Source organism: Jatropha curcas, chromosome 3 (assembly GCF_041381405.1).
Source record: "Jatropha curcas cultivar XTBG-Jc1 chromosome 3, XTBG_Jcur_1.0, whole genome shotgun sequence".
Classification (NCBI taxonomy): domain Eukaryota; kingdom Viridiplantae; phylum Streptophyta; class Magnoliopsida; order Malpighiales; family Euphorbiaceae; genus Jatropha; species Jatropha curcas.
The window spans coordinates 15,240,707-15,261,776 of NC_143153.1; the positions used below are offsets into that span (position 1 = coordinate 15,240,707).

General features: G+C 40.0%; 1 pseudogene; it reads right to left on the reverse strand.

Annotated features, from left to right (window-relative positions):
• Positions 1-818: 818 nt before the first annotated feature.
• Positions 819-21,070, reverse strand: part of LOC149497612 (uncharacterized) — a 32,078-nt pseudogene continuing 11,826 nt past the window's right edge.

Here is a 21,070-nt window from a genome sequence, read left to right on the forward strand (position 1 = left end):
TCACTAAAATTCATCGCAACCACACAAAATTCAATAAGCTAAACATTTTTTTATTTTATTTTTTTTAGTTGCTTGAGCATTTATTGAATGCCTGAGTTTGCCATAATCCGTTCGGCGCGAGGACGCATATTGGTGATACCCGTACCCGGCTACTTAGAAAGGAACAAACTCAAGTTGCTAGACTAACACTACTCTTTATCCATTACCGGACAGCAGAGTAACTCAACTGCTCAAGTCTTTATTTAATTACTATTTCTTTTTTTTTTTTGTCAAACACACACGCAACGCTCATCTCCATGCCTAAGCAGTTTATACAAGAATTCTAAAAGCAATGGCTATGAGTTATGTTCATGCAATTCATTCGTTTATCCAGTATTAAGTCAAGCCTCAGACCTTATGCCAAAAAGAATCAATAAAGTCAACAAGTTATTTTAGATGCACAAGAGAAACCAGCTAATCAATTTAACTTTTCTAAACAAATCAAGAAAGTCTTTCAATTTCTCAAAGGACTGCTCTAAGTCAAGATAAAAATTCTTTAAATTTGACCCATCCACCCACTTAATTTGTCATTTAAAATGAATTTTAGCACCAAATCACAGCTTTCAAACTCTAATTCCCTTCCCCACACTTAGTTCATTTATTGTTCCCAATAAATAAATAAACAAACAAATAAATAAATAAAAATTTGATGGCAAACAAAATAAAATCAGAGGAAGAATAAAACAAATCTTATTGTGGCAGCTAGCCACCAAGGGTTGCCTCCCAAGCAGCGCTTTTGTTTATCGTCGTTAGCTCGACAAAGTCATAGCAAAGCTTCTTCAATCCAAATAAATTGGATCACTCAATTTGATTTCCTCCAATGAATGGTCTTGAAACCCCTCATAAAATGGCTTGAGTCTCTGACCGTTGACTTTAAACACCTTACTAGTTCCTAAACTTTGAATTTCAACAACACCATAAGAAAACACATTAGTAACAATAAACGGTCCAATCCAATGAGAACGCAACTTACCTGGCATTAATTTCAATCTAGAATTATACAATAAAACTTTTTGCCCAACCACGAACTGCTTCCTTAATATGAGTTTATCATGAAATGCTTTTGTCTTTTCCTTATAGATCCTAGAATTCTCATAAGCGTCAAGCCGAATTTCCTCTAATTCCTGCAATTGTAACTTTCTTTCCACACTAGCAGTATCTAGGTCCAAATTACAATGTCTAACAGCCCAATAAGCCTTATGTTTTATCTCAACTGGAAGGTGACACATCTTACCAAAAACAAGCCTGTAAGGGGACATACCTATGGGTGTCTTATAGGCTGTCCTATAAGCCCACAAAGCATCATCAAGTTTAAGGCTCCAATCCTTTCTATTCGGCTTCACTGTCTTCTCTAGGATAGACTTCACTTCTCTGTTAGATACTTCAGCCTGCCCACTAGTCTGAGGATGATAAGCTGTAGACACTTTGATATGGATCCACTACCACCAACCACCTATAGAGCTCAAGGGAACAAGGACCACAACAATGGCAATCCATTAGCACTTCCTAGTGGACCAATTACAAGGAGCCGTGCAAAGAAGTATGGAGCAACCATGTCCTTATACATTCAAGAACAAATCACACAAGAGCTCCATGACCTTGCTTTCAACGAGTGCTATGAAGAACTTGAAGAAACACCTAAGTTTCTCACATTAATGGAAGCACAAGTTGAGTTGGACACGTCTGCTACAGTAAATTTGACTTTTCTATAGTAACTTTGACTTGAAGGCTTGTAGAAGCATGCCCGTGCAAGATAGCACGCCCCGGACCGTGCACTCTACTGCCTCTCGCAAGGGAAACTCATGCATGCGCGCACACCCGTGCCAATCAGCACGCCCCAAGCCGTGCACTTCTCTGCCTCTCGCGAAGGAAGTCATACAATGCTCGCACGCCCGTGCGCCTTGGCACGCCCGTGCGCCTTGGCACGCCCTAGACCGTGCAACTGTCTGCCTCTCAAATATTAGTTAGTTATTTTTGAGTTTTTTTGCTTTGTTAATGGGTTGGACCTCCAATATTTCAGCCACCCTTGATTAGTTAGCCTTATTTTGTTTAGATTTAGTTAATCTTTAGTGGATTTGGAATAGATATCCAAATCCTTAAGTTGTTATGATTTTGTTAGTCTTATCCTTAGTTGGTTTAGATTTGCTAAATCCTACTCCTTAGCCAACTCTAAATCCTTTAAGGATTTGTACCTCTTAGATTAATATAAATAGCTTTTTATTTTGTAATTATAGATAATCATTCAATCAAATTAAAAGAGAGATTTTCTTCTTCCATGCCTTTGGCGTGTTCATGTTTTTAGAGGGTGTGAGATTGCATTCTTCTAATTACATCAAGAATTAAGGTAAACTTATCAATTGTTTTGTGGCGTTTATCTTATTCTTCTACTCTATTATTGGTGTTTCCGTTTCTTTATAAACGTGGGGTGCCATAGAGGAGGGTTTAGTTTGATCTTTGATCTCCTCCAAAACTTGTCATAGAGTTCATGGAATATATTTCCATTGGGTTCCACGTCAGTTTGGTATCAGAGCCAAAGATTAAGGTAAATTCTTATTTATCTTAGCTCTAGGGTTTTTGTTTATTTGTTTTCTTGTTCTTCTTGTTCTTGTGATTGTTTTCTTCTTCCAAAAAAAAAAAAAAAAAGTATAGAAAAAAAAATTTTCGTCCACCCTTGAAATTTGTTGTGTGGATCTTGATTTTGTTCCTGAATCCAAGGGATTTGATCCTAATTCAAAGGGGATTTTACCTTATTTTGTGGGATTTGACCATTTTTTGTGGGATTATTCCTAATCCTTAGAAGATTTGACCATATTTTGTGGGATTGTATCTAATCCTAAGGGATTTGACCATATTTTATGGGATTCAGTTTATCCACTATAATCTTGTGATAAAACCTAATCTTAACTACTTGTGGATAAGATAACAAGAATTGGTTGACCATATCTTTTGAGATTAAGCAAATCTACCACAATCCTTGTCAAATCTAAGAATCCTACTTAAATTGGGTAGCATTGAAAAGGGAAACAAGGCAGCACGCCTGTGCTTCACCTCAAGCATACCCGTGCATGTTTCTGACTTCCACTTGTTGGACTAGGCCAATTTACGCACGCCCGTGCTCCATCTAGCACGCCCATGCACGGTTCTGACCCTATTAAACAAATTGTTTTCTTTTGATTTTCTTTGAATGCTTGCTTTGTTTTGGGTAGAATTAAATAGGTCCATATTTAGTTTGCTTTGTAGTAAACTAAATTCATATATTATATCCTGAAATTGTCTTTTAAATTCTAGTTTCTTTGTTTTTTGTGTGAACTTTCTTTTGCTTCTATTACATTGTTAGGGTGTATTTGCTTGTTTACTACACTCTAATTGATAATTAAGGTAGTGCATTGTTTATGTTCTTGTGCTACTATCCATCTCGTTTTGAGTCTTCTTTCTAGAATTGTGCTTGCTTTTCATTGTTAAGTTTTATTCCTTGTTTCTAAACGTGATTTTTGAGTTGGTGGGTTGAACTAAGATTCTGAAGTTCAATTGGAAGAATTGCAAGGAGTGATTACAAGAGTGTAAACACGTGAGGGAGTGATTTATCAACAATCCAAATCTTTTGTGTTTTCTTTTGAATACTAACCATGAGTACATGCAAATCTGGAGATGGTAATGATGGAATTCCAATTAAAGATCCTCAATTGAAACTTTTCATGGAAGCAATTCAAGGACAGTTTAGAACCTTCAATAATCTTGTCCAAGACATGAGGAAAGAGTTGCAAGAGATAAAAGCTTCACAAAGCTCTAATACAACTAGAACTCGTCCACAAACTAGATTTCAAGACCATGATGAAGAGAGTGAAGAGACCAATCCTAATAAACTTGATGGGGACTTGGGATCAATAAAGATGAGGATTCCAGAATTCAAAGGCAACAACAATGCTGAAGAATATCTTGAATGGGAGAGAAAAGTAGAACAAATCTTTGAATGCCATAACTATTCTCAAGAAAAGAAATCTCATCTTGCTGCTGTTGAATTCAAAGGTTATGCTATGTTTTGGTGGGAACAATTGCTATTGAAAAGAAGAAGGAAGGGATTACGACCCGTACCACCATGGGAGCTCATGAAAGAGCTAATGCACCAAAAATTTGTCCCTACTCATTACTTTAGGGATTTACACAATAAATTAGCTAGAATGGTGCAAGGAGGAAGGAGTGTTGAAGAATACTACAAGGAGATGGAGATTTGCATGGCTAGAGCCAAGATTGAGGAAGATGAGAAAATCACCATGTCACGTTTCCTTGGAGGTCTAAACAAAGACATTGCTGATGCTTTAGAGATGTATAGATATGATACCTTAGAGGATCTGATAGATATGGCCATGAAACTTGAAAGACAGAAAAAGGGAAGATCCAACACTAACAAGTATTCCAACAACACATGGGGATCTAAATGGCCCAAAGAAGGTGAGAAGAGGGAATTTAAGGGTTCTAATTCTCAAAGGACAGATTCAACTTCAAAAGGTAAAGAGACTGTCCAAACTCCATTCAAAAGCAACAAAGGTACTTCTAACTCTACAACCCCTTCTAGAGAAATTAAATGTTTTAAATGTTTGGGGAAAGGGCATTATGCATCTCAATGTCCTGATAAAAGAGTTATGATTGCTAAAGATGATGGGAATGTTAGTTCTGAATCTGAATGTAGTGATTATGATGATATGCCTAATTTAATTGATGATAATGATGATGATTCAAAAAATTTAATACTTCCTGAACATGGAGAAGCTTTAGTTGCTAGACGTGCCTTGAACATGCATGTTAAAGAAGAAAGCCTTGAGCAACGTGAGAACATATTTCACACTAGACGTTTGATTAGTGGAAAAGTGTGTACTCTTATTATTGATGGGGGTAGTTGCACTAATGTTGCTAATGTAAACATGGTAAACAAACTGAACTTAACTTGTCTCAAGCATCCTAAGCCTTATAGGTTGCAATGGTTGAATGATTGTGGGGAAGTAAAAGTGACTAAACAGGTACTTGTGCCATTTTCTATTGGATGGTATGAAGATGAAATTTTGTGTGATATAGTACCTATGCAAGCTGGACATCTATTGTTGGAAAGACCATGGCAATATGATAGAAGAGCACTTCATGATGGATTCCACAATCGATACTCTTTGATTCATAAAGGGAAAAAGGTGGTTCTTGTACCATTATCACCTCAAGAAGTATATGAAGATCAAAGAAAGATAGTTGAGAGAGAGAGAGAGGTTTCGACCTTGAGAAAAAAAGAGAGTGAGGTTTCGAGAGAACAAAAGAGAGAAGATAGTAAGAATGAGGGAAAAGAGGCCACAAAAATAACAAAACAAATCAATGGCCCAATTGTGAGAGAAAAACAGAGAGAGGAGAAAAAGAAACAGACTTTTTATGCAAGAGTTAGAGAGGTTAAGTGTGCTATTGCCTTGGAGAAGCCCATATTGCTTCTAAGGTACAAAGAGGTTTTATTTGCTGAAACTAACACTAACCTTGAAAGTTTGCCTTCTATGTTTGTTTCTATGTTACAGGAATTTGATGATGTCTTTCCTAATGAATTACTAAGTGGTTTACCACCTTTAAGAGGAATAGAACATCAAATTGACTTTATCCCTGGATCTAACATTCCAAATAGGCTTGCCTATAGAAGCAATCCAATGGAGACAAAGGAGTTACAAAGGCAAGTTGACGAACTTAAGGAGAAAGGTTTGGTAAGAGAAAGCATGAGCCCGTGTGCCGTTCCCGTGCTTCTAGTCCCTAAAAAGGATGAAACTTGGCGCATGTGTGTTGATTGTAGAGCGGTCAACAAAATCACTGTAAAGTATAGACACCCTATCCCTAGACTTGATGATATGTTAGATGAATTGCATGGGGCAACTTACTTTACTAAAATTGATTTAATGAGTGGATACCATCAAATTAGAATGCAACCAGGTGATGAATGGAAAACTGCTTTTAAAACTAAGTATGGTTTGTATGAATGGTTAGTTATGCCTTTTGGACTATCTAATGCACCTAGTACATTTATGAGGCTTATGAACCATGTATTGCGTGCCTTCTTAGGAAAGTTTGTGGTTGTATACTTGTGAACCCCTCCCCAAAACATCAAATGCATATGAATGCATATGATTAAGGACAGAAATGCGCGTGAGTGTGTGAGTCGCCACCTTGTTTAATTATTTTAGGGTAAACTAGGAAAAAACCCTAAGTGACTCCAATTTTTAATTAACCTAATTATTAGATTAATTAACCCAATGTAAGGCATGGTCTACAAACCCGAGGTGGATCCCGAGACTATGTCATGCTGATGAACTAACCAAAACAATGAAATGCTTTGCAGGGTAAATGATGCAATTGGACCAATGAAAAATGTTTATGTGATTTCGACTTGCCGCTCGGGGTTAAATCCCTAACGTGCCTACGTACTTCCGTTTGAATGGAAGATCAAAGTCAACGTAGTTCGATAGGCCTTCTTTGAAGGGCTTTGAATGGGTATGCTTAATGCATGAGTGTGTGTATGCTTTGTGCATTTTGTTTAGGCATTTTGCCAAAGAATTGATTGATTTGATTTTAGGCATTTGATGCCAAAAATGTTGATTTTGATGGCTTTTAGCCAAAAGGATTGATTTAGGCAATTAGTTTGCCAAAAATTGATGTTTGGGCTTATTATTGCCAAAAGATGTTTTGTTGGGCGATTGTCGCCAAAATGATTAAGGCATTTGTGCCAAAAGTTGGTATTTGAAGGCTTCTAGCCAAAAGCTTGATTTAGGCAATTTGTTGCCAAAAGTTTGATTGATTTGGGCGTTTGTCGCCAAAAATTGATTATTTGAAGGCTTTTAGCCAAAATGAATTGATTTAGGCAAATTTTGCCAAAAGTTGATGTGATCTAGGCGATTGTCGCCAAAATGATTGTTTGAAGGCTTTTAGCCAAAAGATTGATTAGTTCTAAGGCATTTTGCCAAAGCTTTTGATTTAAGCGATTTGTAGCTAAAAAGTGGTTAATATAGGCAATTTGTTTGCCAAAAATTGATTGAACCGTGGGCAATTTGTTGCCAAAATGTGATTGATTTAATTGTAGGCAATTTGTTGCCAAAACGTGATTGATTAAGGCTTTTTAGCCACAATTATTGATTAATTGGACTTAAGCCAGATTGTTCGAAATACAGGCGATTATACCATAGCTATTAATTAACTAGGTATTTTAAGCCAATATTGTCGGATTTAGGCTTTAATACCACGATTATTTATTAACCGGGCATTTAGCCTAAACTTATTTATTTGAGGCAGTTTATTTGCCTAAAGATGTCATGAATGCATTTATGCAGTTATAGAATTATTAGGAGTAGAAGAGAAGAATGTATGAAATGCTAAAATTAAATAGGCAGAGTTTAGTTCATGTACCTGATTTAATCGACGGCCACTTCTTAACTCCAGGTTAAGCTCCTCGTTAAGGGAATATTAATTAATTTAATTTTAAATGACCAAATAACAAAGCAAGAAAATAATAAAGCTAAATAAAAAATGCAGAAAAGCAGTAAAGAATCGCAAGGAGCGTAAGGGAGAAGGAGCGTCCGTCAACACAGACTGAGTGTGGAAAACAGAAGGCCTGGGGCCACTATTTATAATAAAAAAAACTGTTTCGGCGGCCGGGCCGCCGGGGCTCAGCGGCTCGGGCCGCCGGTGATCGGCGGCTGGGCCGCCGGGACTCAGCGGCTGGGCCGCCTGTGATCGGCGGCTCGGGCCGCCGGCGGCCGGCGGTTGGGCCGCCAGGGCTCGGCGGCTCGGGCCGCCGATAGCCGGCGGTTGGGCCGCCGGGGCTCGGCGGCTCGGGCCGCTGGCTTCCGGCGGCTGGGCCGCTGGTGGCCGGCGGCTGGACCGCCGGGGCTAGGCGGTTCGGACCGCCGGTGGCCGGCGGCTGGGCCGCCGGTGCTCGGCAGCTCGGGCCACCGGAAGCCAGCGGCGGGACCGCCGTGCCTGGTGGTTTTGCTACTTTAACACTCCGGGAGCTTTTTCGGGAGTTCTGGACCTCCAAAAAATATTCTGGGACCAGTTCTGTGATCCCCATAATTTTCCGGACATTTCAAGTACCATATTGGCATATTTCCGGTGAACTTTCTGAAATGGCCTTCGGTCCGGTCGGACTGTTTGCAGTCCGAAAAAACTGGCTCTTTGAGCCTCAAAAATGGGTATTCACAGGTGACTGCAGCCGCTGTCGCCGCCTTTAAGGGCAGCCGCCACCGCCGCGTTCGGGAAAACTGGCCTTCTGAGCCTCAAAATTTGAGTATTCACAATACTTTGATGATATACTCATCTATAGCAAGTCTCTTAATGAACATGTTGAGCATGTTAGGATAGTATTACAAACTTTAAGGACTGAAATGTTTTATGCTAAACTTAACAAATGCACATTTTGTATAGATAGACTTGTATTTCTTGGTTTTATTGTGAATGCACAGGGTATTGAAGTAGATGAGGAGAAAGTAAAAGCTATCAAAGAGTGGCCAACTCCCAAATCAGTTTCTGAAGTTAGGAGTTTTCATGGGTTGGCAAGTTTTTATAGAAGGTTTGTTAAAGATTTCTCTTCAATTGCAGCACCACTAACAAAAATTATCAAAAAGGAAGTTGGGTTCAAGTGGGGAGAAGAACAACAAAGGGCATTCGAAACACTAAAAGGGAAGTTAACTTCTGCACCTATACTTTCTTTGCCTAATTTTGAGAATACTTTTCAGATTGAGTGTGATGCTTCTGGAGTGGGAATTGGGGCTGTCCTAATGCAAGAAAAGAAACCAATTGCCTACTTTAGTGAGAAGTTGAATGGAGCACAACTCAATTATTCAACCTATGACAAAGAGTTGTATGCCTTGGTAAGAACTCTACATGTTTGGCAACACTACTTACTACCTAAGGAGTTTGTCATACATACAGACCATGAGGCCCTCAAACACTTGAAGGGTCAAGGTAAGCTTAATAAAAGGCATGGTAAGTGGGTTGAATTCATTGAACAATTTCCATATGTGATTAAATACAAGCATGGAAAGGATAATATTGTTGCTGATGTATTGTCAAGAAGTATACTCTAATTACTGCTCTTAGTTCTAAATTGCTTGGATTTGAGTATGTTAAAGACTTATATGTGAATGATTCTAACTTTAGCAACATATATGTAGCATGTGAGCATGGAGCATTTGATAAGTTCTATAGACATGATGGATATTTGTTTAAGGGCATCAAACTTTGTGTGCCTAAATGTTCTATGCGTGAATTGCTTGTGCTTGAATCTCATAGTGGGGGATTGATGGGACACTTTGGGGTACATAAGACTTATGATATGTTGAATGAACACTTTTATTGGCCTCATATGATTAAAGATGTAGAAAGAGTTTGTAATTCTTGTATTGCTTGTAAACAGGCCAAATCTAAGTCTATGCCTCATGGATTATACATGCCTTAACCTGTTCCTAGTTCTCCTTGGATTGATATATCTATGGACTTTGTACTTGGATTACCCAGGACTAAGCGTGGTAAAGATAGCATATTTGTTGTTGTTGATAGGTTTAGCAAGATGGCTCATTTTATTCCTTGTCATAAAACTGATGATGCCATTAATATTGCTGATCTATTCTTTAGAGAAGTAGTAGGATTACATGGGGTACCAAGAACTATAGTTTCAGATAGGGATGCAAAGTTCCTTTCACATTTTTGGAGAGTTTTGTGGGGTAAGCTTGGAACTAAATTGCTTTATTCTACAACTTGTCATCTACAAACAGATGGACAAACTGAAGTTGTGAATAGGACTTTAGGAACATTGCTTCGTGCCATTGTGGGTAAGAACTTAAAAACTTGGGAAGATTGTTTGCCATTCATTGAGTTTGCATATAATCGTAGCATACATTCTACCTCAGGTTTTAGTCCATTTGAACTTGTTTATGGCTTTAATCCACTAGCTGTATTAGATCTTGTTCCTTTACCTTTGAATGAACTTTCTAATTTAGATGGTGATAGAAAGGCAGAATTGGTGAAGTCTTTACATGAGAAGGCTAGAGCCAACATAAAAAAAAGGAACAAGCAATATGCTAACAAAGCAAACAAGGGCAGGAAGAAACTTGTGCTTATGCCAGGTGATTGGGTTTGGGTACACTTTTGCAAGGAAAGATTTCCCAACCAAAGGAAAAGTAAGCTAGATGCACGTGGAGATGGTCCATTCCAAGTCTTAGAGCGCATCAATGACAATGCCTACAAAATAGACTTGCCAGGTGAGTATGGTGTTTCAGCAACTTTTAATATTAGTGATTTGTCTCCCTTTGACATGGATGCAGATTTGAGGACAAATCTTTTTAAAGAAGGGGGGGATGATACGGATCCACTACCACCAACCACCTATAGAGCTCAAGGGAACAAGGACCACAACAATGGCAATCCATTAGCACTTCCTAGTGGACCAATTATAAGGAGTAGTGCAAAGAAGTATGGAGCAACCATGTCCTTATACATTCAAGAACAAATCACACAAGAGCTCCATGACCTTGCTTTCAACAAGTGCTATGAAGAACTTGAAGAAACACCTAAGTTTCTCACATTAATGGAAGCACAAGTTGAGTTGGACATGTCTGCTACAGTAAATTTGACTTGAAGGCTTGTAGAAGCACGCTCGTGCAAGATAGCACGCCCCAGACCGTGCACTCTACTGCCTCTCGCAAGGGAAACTCATGCATGCGCGCACACCCGTGCCAATCAGCACGCCCCAGGCCGTGCACTTCTCTGCCTCTCGCGAAGGAAGTCATACAATGCGCGCACGCCCGTGCGCCTTGGCACGCCCTAGACCGTGCAACTGTCTGCCTCTCAAATATTAGTTAGTTATTTTTGAGTTTTTTGCTTTGTTAATGGGTTGGGCCTCCAATATTTCGGCCACCTTTGATTAGTTAGCCTTATTTTGTTTAGATTTAGTTAATCTTTAGTGGATTTGGAATAGATATCCAAATCCTTAAGTTGTTATGATTTTGTTAGTCTTATCCTTAGTTGGTTTAGATTTGCTAAATTCTACTCCTTAGCCAACTCTAAATCCTTTAAGGATCTGGACCTCTTAGATTAGTATAAATAGCTTGTTATTTTGTAATTATAGATAATCATTCAATCAAATTAAAAGAGAGATTTTCTTCTTCCATGCCTTTGGCGTGTTCATGTTTTTAGAGGGTGTGAGATTGCATTCTTCTAATTACATCAAGAATTAAGGTAAACTTATCAATTCTTTTGTGGCATTTATCTTATTCTTCTACTCTATTATTGGTGTTTCCGTTTCTTTATAAACGTGGGGTGCCATAGGGGAGGGTTTAGTTTGATCTTTGATCTCCTCCAAAACTTGTCATAGAGTTCATGGAATATATTTCCATTGGGTTCCGCGTCACACTTTATGAAAAACACCATATTTCTTTAATAATGCCTCCACAGCTCTATTACAAAAATGAGTGCCTCTGTCACTAATTAAAGCTCTTGGAATTCCAAATCTGCTAAAAATGTTTGACTTGATAAAATCTACAACAGCTTTAGAATCATCAGTTCTGGTGGCTTTAGCTTCCACCCATTTAGAAACATAATCTACAGCAAGCAATATATAACTAAAACCAAAAGAAGAAGGAAATGGACCCATGAAATCAATACCCCACACATCAAAAATCTCACATACAAGTATTGGAGTTTGAATCATTTCATTTCTACGAGATATACTTCCTGTTCTTTGACATTGTTCACAATTTTTGTAGAAAATATAAGCATCACGAAATATGGTAGGCCAATAAAAACCGCAATCCAATATCTTCCTACCTGTTCTCTTAGGTCCAAAATGGCCTCCACATGCAAATGAATGACAAAAAACCAGAATTGACTTAATCTCATTATCAGGAACACACCTCCTAATAATTTGGTCAGAACAAAATTTCCATAAATATGGTTCATCCCAAACATAATACCTAGACTCACTTTTCAATTTTTCCTTTTTAGCTCTATTTAAATCAGAAGGCATGGTTTTAGTAACTAAATAATTTACCAAATCAGCATACCAAGGGATCATACCTTGTAGTTCAAAAAGCTGCTCATCAGGAAATAATTCCTGCAAAGGAATTGGATCCTCTTGTGTTACTAACCTGCTTAAATGATCTGCTACCAAATTTTCTGCACCTTTCTTATCTTTAATTTGAAGATCAAATTCTTGCAAAAGAAGAATCCATCTAATTAACCTTGGCTTTGCTTCCTTCTTTGCTAAGAGAAACTTTAAAGTTGCATGATCAGAAAACACAATCACTTTAGAACCAAGCAAATATGACCAAAATTTATCTAAAGCAAAAACAATAGCTAAAAACTCTTTTTCAGTCATGGAATAATTGCACTGTGCTAAATTTAATGTCCTGGATGCATAATAGATCACATGAAAGAGCTTTTCCACACGCTGCCCTAAGACAGCTCCCACTGTATAATTACTTGCATCACACATTATTTCAAATGGTTTAGTCCAGTTAGGAGCCTGAATAATAGGAGGTGATGATAATATTAACTTTAGCTTGTCAAAAGCCTCCTTGCATTCTTCACCAAACTCAAATTTAACATCTTGTTGCAAGAGCCTAGATAAAGGTATTGCTATCTTAGAAAAATCCTTGATAAACCTTCGGTAAAAACCTGCATGACCAAGAAAAGAGCGCGATTCCCTCACAGTTGTGCGGTAAGGTAAATTCACAATTAAATCAATCTTTGACTTATCTACCTCAATACCCCTATTAGAAACAACATGCCCCAAAACAATTCCTTGTTCTACCATAAAATGACACTTTTCATAATTCAAAAAAGATTTTTTTCAATGCATCTCTCAAGAACAGAAGATAAATTATGCAAACATGCATCAAATGAATCTCCATACACAGTAAAATCATCCATGAACACCTCAATGCAATTATCAATAAAATCTGAGAATATGGTAACCATATATCTCTAAAATGTTGCAGGTGCATTACAAAGTCCGAATGGCATTCTTCTAAACGCAAAAGTTCCAAAAGGACAAGTGAAGGTAGTCTTCTCTTGGTCCTCTGGTGCTATCACAACTTGATTATATCCCGAAAAACCATCATGAAAACAAAAATACAACTTACCTGCTAACCGCTCAAGCATCTGATCAATGAATGGTAAAAGAAAGTGGTCCTTCCTTGTTGAAGAATTTAACTTGCGGTAATCTATGCACATACGCCATCCACTTTGAATCCTTGTTGGAACAAGCTCATTATCTTGATTTGCTACAACAGTGACACCTGATTTCTTTGGCACAACTTGAACCGGACTTACCCATTTACTGTCTGAAATTGGGTAAATCACCCCAGCATCCAATAGCTTCAAGATTTCCTTCTTCACAACTTCCATCATTTGTGGGTTCAACCTCCTTTGAGCCTCTCTACTTGGTTTAGCATCATCTTCTAACAAAATCCTATGCATACACACCGATGGACTTATGCCTTTGATATCAGCTAATGTCCAACCAATAGCTTCTTTGTGCATCCTCAAAACTCTTATCAATCTTTCTTCTTGAGTCTTTGTTAACTTACTTGAAATGATAACCGGAAGTGTCTCTTTATCTCCCAAGTAAATATACTTCAAATGCTCAGGCAACGGTTTGAGTTCAAGAACTGGTGCATCTAAAATAGAAGGCAATAGTTTTGTGTGAGGAGGTAAATCAATCTTAGAAACTCCATACCTTTTTGGAACTACTGGTAATGACTGTAATGCCATTACTGCATCTTGAACCTTTGCACTTATTGGCTGATTGGTATTATCTTCATGAATTCCTTGACTAATCACCACTTCTAACTCATCCTCATTGCTTAACTCAAAGATATCCTGCACAAATGTATCAATTACATCAATAGAAAAAATAGAATGCTCATCAACAGGATGTTTCATAGCATCAAAAATATTAAATTTAACTACTTCCTCATCAAATTCCATGGTTAAAGTGCCAGCATCCACATCAATTTTAGTCTTGGCAGTTTTTAAGAAAGGTCTACCAAATAAAATCAATGCAGAATTTGATGTGGAAACACTTTCCCCCATATCCAAAATATAAAAATCTGCTGGAAAAATTAATTGCCCAACCTGCACCAAAACATCCTCAATTACACCCATCGGGTACGCATTAGAACGATCAGCCAATTGAATAATAACACTAGTTTCCTTCAAAGCATTTAAATTCAAAGTTTGAAAAACAAAATGCGACATGACATTAATAGATGCTCCCAAATCTGCCATTGCTTTCTCAATTTTAGAATCACCTATTCTACATGGGATAGAAAACGAACCTGGATCCTTACACTTTGGAGGTAATTTTCTTTGAATGAATGCCGACACATTTTCCCCAAAGGTAACTTTTTTATTATTTCTAAACTTTCACTTTGTAGTACATAATTCCTTAAGGAATTTAGCATACCTGGGAATTTGCTTGATTGCATCAAGTAACGGTATATTAACCTCTACCTTCCCTAACATCTCCAAAATCTCTTTCTCGTGTTCTTCCTTCCTTGTCTTGGCCAACCTACTAGGAAATGGAGGAGGAACAACAAAATTATTAGCATCATTAAGTTTAGAATTTACCTCAACTTCAGGAATATCAGAATCCTTTGAACCTTGCTTGTGCTTCTTTGTTGACTCTTTTACAACCTGATTATTAACTTCTCTCCCACTTCGCAAAAGTATAGCACTAACATTTTCTTTAGGAGTAATCACAGATTGCGATGGAAGTTTACCAGAATTTTGAGCTTCAAGTTTGCTCACAGATGAAGCTAACTGACCAATCTGCTTCTCTATATTATGAATACTAGTCCTAGTTTCCTACTGAAACGGTTGTGTATTAGTAGCCAAAGCTTTAACAATATCATCAAGTGCATACCTTGATTTTGAGAGGAAGAAGATGGTTGATTCACTTGTGGTCTTTACTGCTGGTAGCGATTTTGCATTGACTGATTCCCATAACTCAAATTCGGATGGTCTCGCCATCCCGGATTGTAAGAATTAGAATAGGGATCATACCTGCGTTGTTGCTGCCCAAAATTTCCTACTACATTGGCTTGCTGCACTAGTTCATCCTCTTGAAGTGTAGGACACATATCAGTAGCATGACCAGGAACCATGCAAATTCCACATGTTTTAACAGCTTGCATATTTCCTACAGCAATTTGTCTAACCAAATAAGTTAAATCAGAAATTTGTCTCTCAAGATTAGATGTACTTACCTCATTAACCTTTTTAGGTGTGTGATCCATTCTCATTCCAAACTGTTGAGAATTTGCTGCCATGTTAGCAATCAGCCTCCTGTGAACACCTAAATTTTGAGGCTCAAAGAACCAATTCTTTCGGACTGTAAACAGTCCGGTTGGACCGGAGGTCATTAAGAAAGTTCACCAGAAGTGTGCCAATATGGTACTTGAAATGTCCAAAAAATTACGAGGATCACGGAACTGGTCTTGGAATATTTTTTGGAAGTCCGGAACTCCCGGAAAAGCCTCCGGAGCGAAAAAAAAGACACGCCCGCCCAACCTGGGCGGACATGCCCGCCCAGAGAGGGCGGACATGCCCGCCCAGAGTGGGCGGACATACCCGCCCAGGCCGGCCGGACATGCCCGCCCAGAGTGGGCGGACATGCCCGCCCCGGCCGGGCGGACATGCCCGCCCAGGCCGGGCGGACATGCCCGCCCAGAGCGGGCGGACATGACCGCCCAGGCCGGGCGGACATGCCCGCCCAGAGCGGGCGGACGTGACCGCCCAGGCCGGGCGGACATGCCCGCCCAGATCGGGCGGACATGACCGCCCAGGCCGGGCGGACATGCCCGCCCAGAGCGGGCGGACATGACCGCCCAGGCCGGGCGGACATGCCCGCCCAGAGCGGGCGGACATGACCGCCCAGGCAGGGCGGACATGCCCGCCCAGAGTGGGCGGACATGACCGCCCAGGCAGGGCGGACATGCCCGCCCTCGAGGGCGGGCAGACGCGCCCAGGGGCACGTTTTTTTTCTATAAAAAGAGGCCCTGGGGGCTCCATTGAGACACACAGTCTGTGTTGACGGACCTCTCTTCTCCCTTTGCGCTCTTTGCGATTCTTTTATCGCTTTCTGCATTTTTATTTTATTTTAGTTAGCTTTCATTTGCTTTCTTGCTCTATTAGGTGGTCATTAAATTTCCAATTTAATTAATATTTCCCTTAACGAGGAGCTTAACCTGGAGTTAAGAAGTGGCCGTCGACTAAATCAGGTACACAAACTAAACTTTGTCTATCTAACTTTAGCATTACATGCATGCTTCTCTTCTACTCCTCCTAATTCTATAACTGCATGAATGCATTCATATCATCCACTAGGCAAACAAATTGCCTCAATTAAATAAAATTAAGCTTAGATGCCCGGTTAATTAATAATCATGGTATTAAAAGCTTAAATCCGACAATATTGGCTATAGAAGCCTAGTTAATCAATAACTATGGTGAAATTGCCTTTATTTCGAACAGTTCTTGGCCTAAGTCCAGTTAATCAATGATTGTGACTAAAAGGTCCTACTTAAACACGTTTTTTTTTATGGCAATAAATTGCCTATATTTCAATTTAATTGATCACTTTAAAGCCCATAAATTGCTTATAAGTGAAAAGTTAATCTTGCATAGCGACAAATCGCATAAATCAAAGAAATTTGGCTAGAAGCCTTTAATTAATCGCTTTAGACAAACAAATTGTCTATAAGTGAAAATTAACTATTTTTATAGCGACAAATCGCTTAAATTAAATTCTTTTGGCTAAAAGCCTTAAATCAACCTTTGGCAACAATTGCCTAAATCCATTCATTTTGGCTAAAAGCCTTAATTCAACTTTTGGCAACAATTGCCTAAAATCAATTCATTTTGGCTAAAAAGCCTTAAACCATTCAATTTTGGCGACAATCGCCTAAGCAATCAATTTTTTGGCAATAATAAGCCCAATTAATCTTTGGCAAACAAATAAGCCCAACTTACCTTTTGGCAAGAATAAGCCCAAATCCTTTCTTTTGGCAAAAAGCCTCAAATCAACATTTTTGGCACCAAGTGCCTGAAACAAATCAAATTCTGTGGCAAAATGCCTAAACAAAAATGCACAAAGCATACACACACTCATGCATAAAGCATCCCATCAAAAGCCCTCTAGAAGAGGCCTATCGAACTACGTTGACTTTGATCTTCCATTCAAAACGGAAGTACGTAGGCACGTTCGGGATCTAACCCCGGGCGGCAAGTCGAATCACATAAACGTCTTTTTCATTGGTCTAAATTATTTCATCTTCCGTGCAAAAACATTCATTCTTAGGTTAGTTTCATCAGCATGACATAGTCTCGGGATCCACCTCGGGTTCGAAGACCATGCCTTAGACATTGGGCTAATTAATCTAGTAACTAGGTTAATTAAAATTGGAGTCACTTAGGGTTTTTCCTAGTTTACCCTAAAATAATTAAACAAGGTGGCGACTCATACATTCACGTGCATTTCTTCCCTTAGTCACATCCAGTCATATGCATTTGCATTAGTGATATTTTCGGGGAGGGGTTCACAGTTTGGCGACTTCACTGGGGAAGAACATGTAATCTTTCTACATGAGAGGACTACAATTGCTGTGTAAACTAACCTGCCCTTCTTTAGGGTATTATTTTATTACGCTTTATTTTGCAGGGTACCCTAGCAAGGAATTAAGTGTCCTTTCTTTAAGAAGGCTTAATGAGAAATGTGGACTTAATTGAATTTTACTTTAAAGCATTTAAATTTGTTTATTTATTTGCACGATTGAGAATCTTTTTCTCCATTGCATAAAAAACGAATTTCAAATGAATTTCTTCTCTCTCTGTTCAAACTTCTGAGTCTGGATAGCAAGTAGCGCTGATCGGCAGGTCTCTTTGATTATGTCGACGGACAGCCAAAGCGTCCTCCCTGTTGCCGCAAACCATCCCTAATCCTTTTGGGGGTGGCCCATGGGCATGCGTACTGTTGGACCCACGCGAAACTCTTTGTTTCACATGTGGTTAGGTATATCCATGCTCAAGGCTCAAGGGTCCCTTAATAAGCCGATTCTCTACTTGTGTCATAGCCTATAGAACCTATCCCTTAGGACTGTATGCACCCAATGATGAGAATCACACCATTAAACCGATTATGACGTGTTGTTATGCGCATTCACGACATATCATAAACATGGGGTAAACAAAAAAAAAAGAGCGGGAAAAAACTCCCTTTTACTTTCAGTCATGCACAGTTGGACAAAGAGTCAATCCACCTCATATCAGCTATCTGATACACCAGACACCATACCTAATCCAACTACCCTTATACTTTCAGGTGCCCCCTGTTCAAGTGCTAGCCACGCCAACGGTACTCTCACCAACTTCACCAGCTTCACCAGCTACACCGGTTACACCTACGACTCCTGCAACTTTACCTTCACCAATGGCATCACTGTCTGACATCCAAAACCTCATTGAACAACTGGAGGCTAGAATGGAGGCCAGAATGAATGAGGCATTGGCCGCTCAAAGGGCTGCCCTGATAGCTGAATTGGGGAATGGTAATGGTAACGGAAATGGGGCCTCGGCCGGAGGAAGTGGGCCTGCCGCTTCCAATCAGGGTCCTGCTGCTGCTGAACCTACAAACCCTGCCTTGAACTTGGATGACGTACCCTCCAAAACTGCTTCTGAGCTGGAAGCTCAGAGAATGAGAGAGAAGCTAGAGCTTTTAGAAAGGTCAATCACTGCCCTCAAGACCCATAAGGAAGTGGTGGACATGGACTCCTTGTCTTTGTTCCCTGAAGCCAGATTACCAACTAAGTTCAAAATGCCCAACATGGACAAGTTTGATGGAACCACTTGTCCTAAAACTCACCTGAAGATGTATGTGGGTGCCCTTAACCCATTTGGATTGAGCAGTGAGCTCCTTGCTCAGTTGTTCCAACAATCTCTCACCGGTGCTGCATTGAGATGGTTTGTCAGCTTAGATCGGTCTAAGATGAAGACCTGGGAGGATATCTGTAATGCATTTAATTCCCAGTATCACTACAACATGGAGGTGGATGTTACCCGAAGAGAATTAGAGACTACTAAGCAGAAAAACAATGAACCTTTTTCCTCGTTCCTTACGAGGTGGAGGGCCAAGGCCGCCCAAATGATTAACCGGCCTTCAGAACAAGAACAGGTAGACATAATAATAAAGAATCTACAGCCTGTCTACCAACAGCGGTTACAAACCCAGTACTTGCCAACGTTTCAGTCACTCATTGCTACTGCTACAAAAGTAGAAGACCTGATCCAAATGGGGCAATTGAAAGACGACGCAGGAACCTCTAAATACAAGAAGCCCAGCCAAGCTGGCAAAGTCCACGAAGTGGCAAGCATTACCCCCACTAACCCGTTACGTGTAGGGAACATGAGAAATGGCAGCCAGTCAAGAAGAACATACACTGATCTCGGGATGCCAATCCTTTTGGTTTTCCGGGAAGCTGTCAAAGCAAATTACATCAAGCCTTTGGAAGCAAGGCCCCCACCAAATCCTTTACCAAAGAATTACAAAACAGATGAATACTGTGAATACCATCAGGGGTACGGGCATAAGACTGAAGCGTGTTGGACGCTTAGGAACCGTATACAAGATCTGGTGGACAATGGCTCAATCATCCCGAGAAGTAAACCAAACATTAGTACTAACCCCTTACCAAATCATGGGGTAAATGCTATTATAGATGACCAAAAACTGATCGATCCTTTCGAACTGTTCCTAGAGATGAATAACATATGTGTCCTGGATTTGAATGACCTAAGTGAAGAGGTCGATGCTATTACCAGGAGCGGGAGACAGTATGAGCCACTGGTTTTGGATAAGATCCACAACAAGCCCTACCAGAGGGCAGAGGAGCCAAAAGAGGACCCGGTACTCTTACAATTGAAAAAGACACAAGCTAGGGTATCAATCTGGGAACTGTTGGCAGCATCCTTTCCTCATCGCCAAGCTCTTTGCAAGGCTTTGAGCCAATTACAAACGTCAGTGGAGGTTAGCCCTGAAGTACTAGTCTCCACCCTCACCCAGTCATCCAAAGTACAAAGCATCGGGTTTTCTGATGAGGACCTGCCTAAAGAGGGAGGCAGTCATAATAATGCCCTGTATGTCACGGTTCAGACCAGAGACAAAACGGTGCCCATGGTTCTCATTGACAATGGGTCAGCTCTGAATGTCTGTCCACTAAGGGTAGCCAGCTGCTTAGGGTTGGAGGAAACAGACTTCACTCCATCAGATCAAATAGTGAAAGCATACGACAGTACCCGGAGGGAGGTATTGGGGGTTGCCACACTGAAATTAACAGTTGGGCCAACTGTGATGGAAGTTCCGTTTCAGGTAATTGATGTACCAACCAGCTTTAATCTGCTTCTAGGTAGACCATGGATACACCACACCAAGGCAATACCCTCATCCTTGCACCAAAAGGTCAAGTTTCCCTATGAAGACAAAGTTATCACCGTCCAAGGGGATGACTACAATCAGCTGAAAAAGCCAAAGGGTCAGCCTCTCTTTCAAGTCAGTCCTGAAACTGCCAACCTGCCTCTTTCAGGATTTCAGTATGACACCGTGCAATGCATAGAGGGGAAGCCTGCCAATTCTCGAATTCTCTTTGATTTCGGGACAGTACAGATAAACTGCATAGTGCCTCTGATGCTGAAAATGTCCTACCTGCCAGGAATGATTATGGCAAGGTCAGGAAAAACATACCCCGCACTGCAGGCCTGGGAGTGTCCGGTAAATGAAGGAACTTATGGGCTGGGTTATGAGCCTACCGAGGAAGACCACGCTGAAAGGATAAGGCGAAGGAAGAAGGGAGGCATACAAATGCGGCCATATCATCTGACTTTGAATGGCTATTTCTGTAAACCGGGAGAAACAATTCCTTATTGTGGCTTCCCGGAGCCATTCCCCTGCCCGACTGCTAAGAAGATGCTG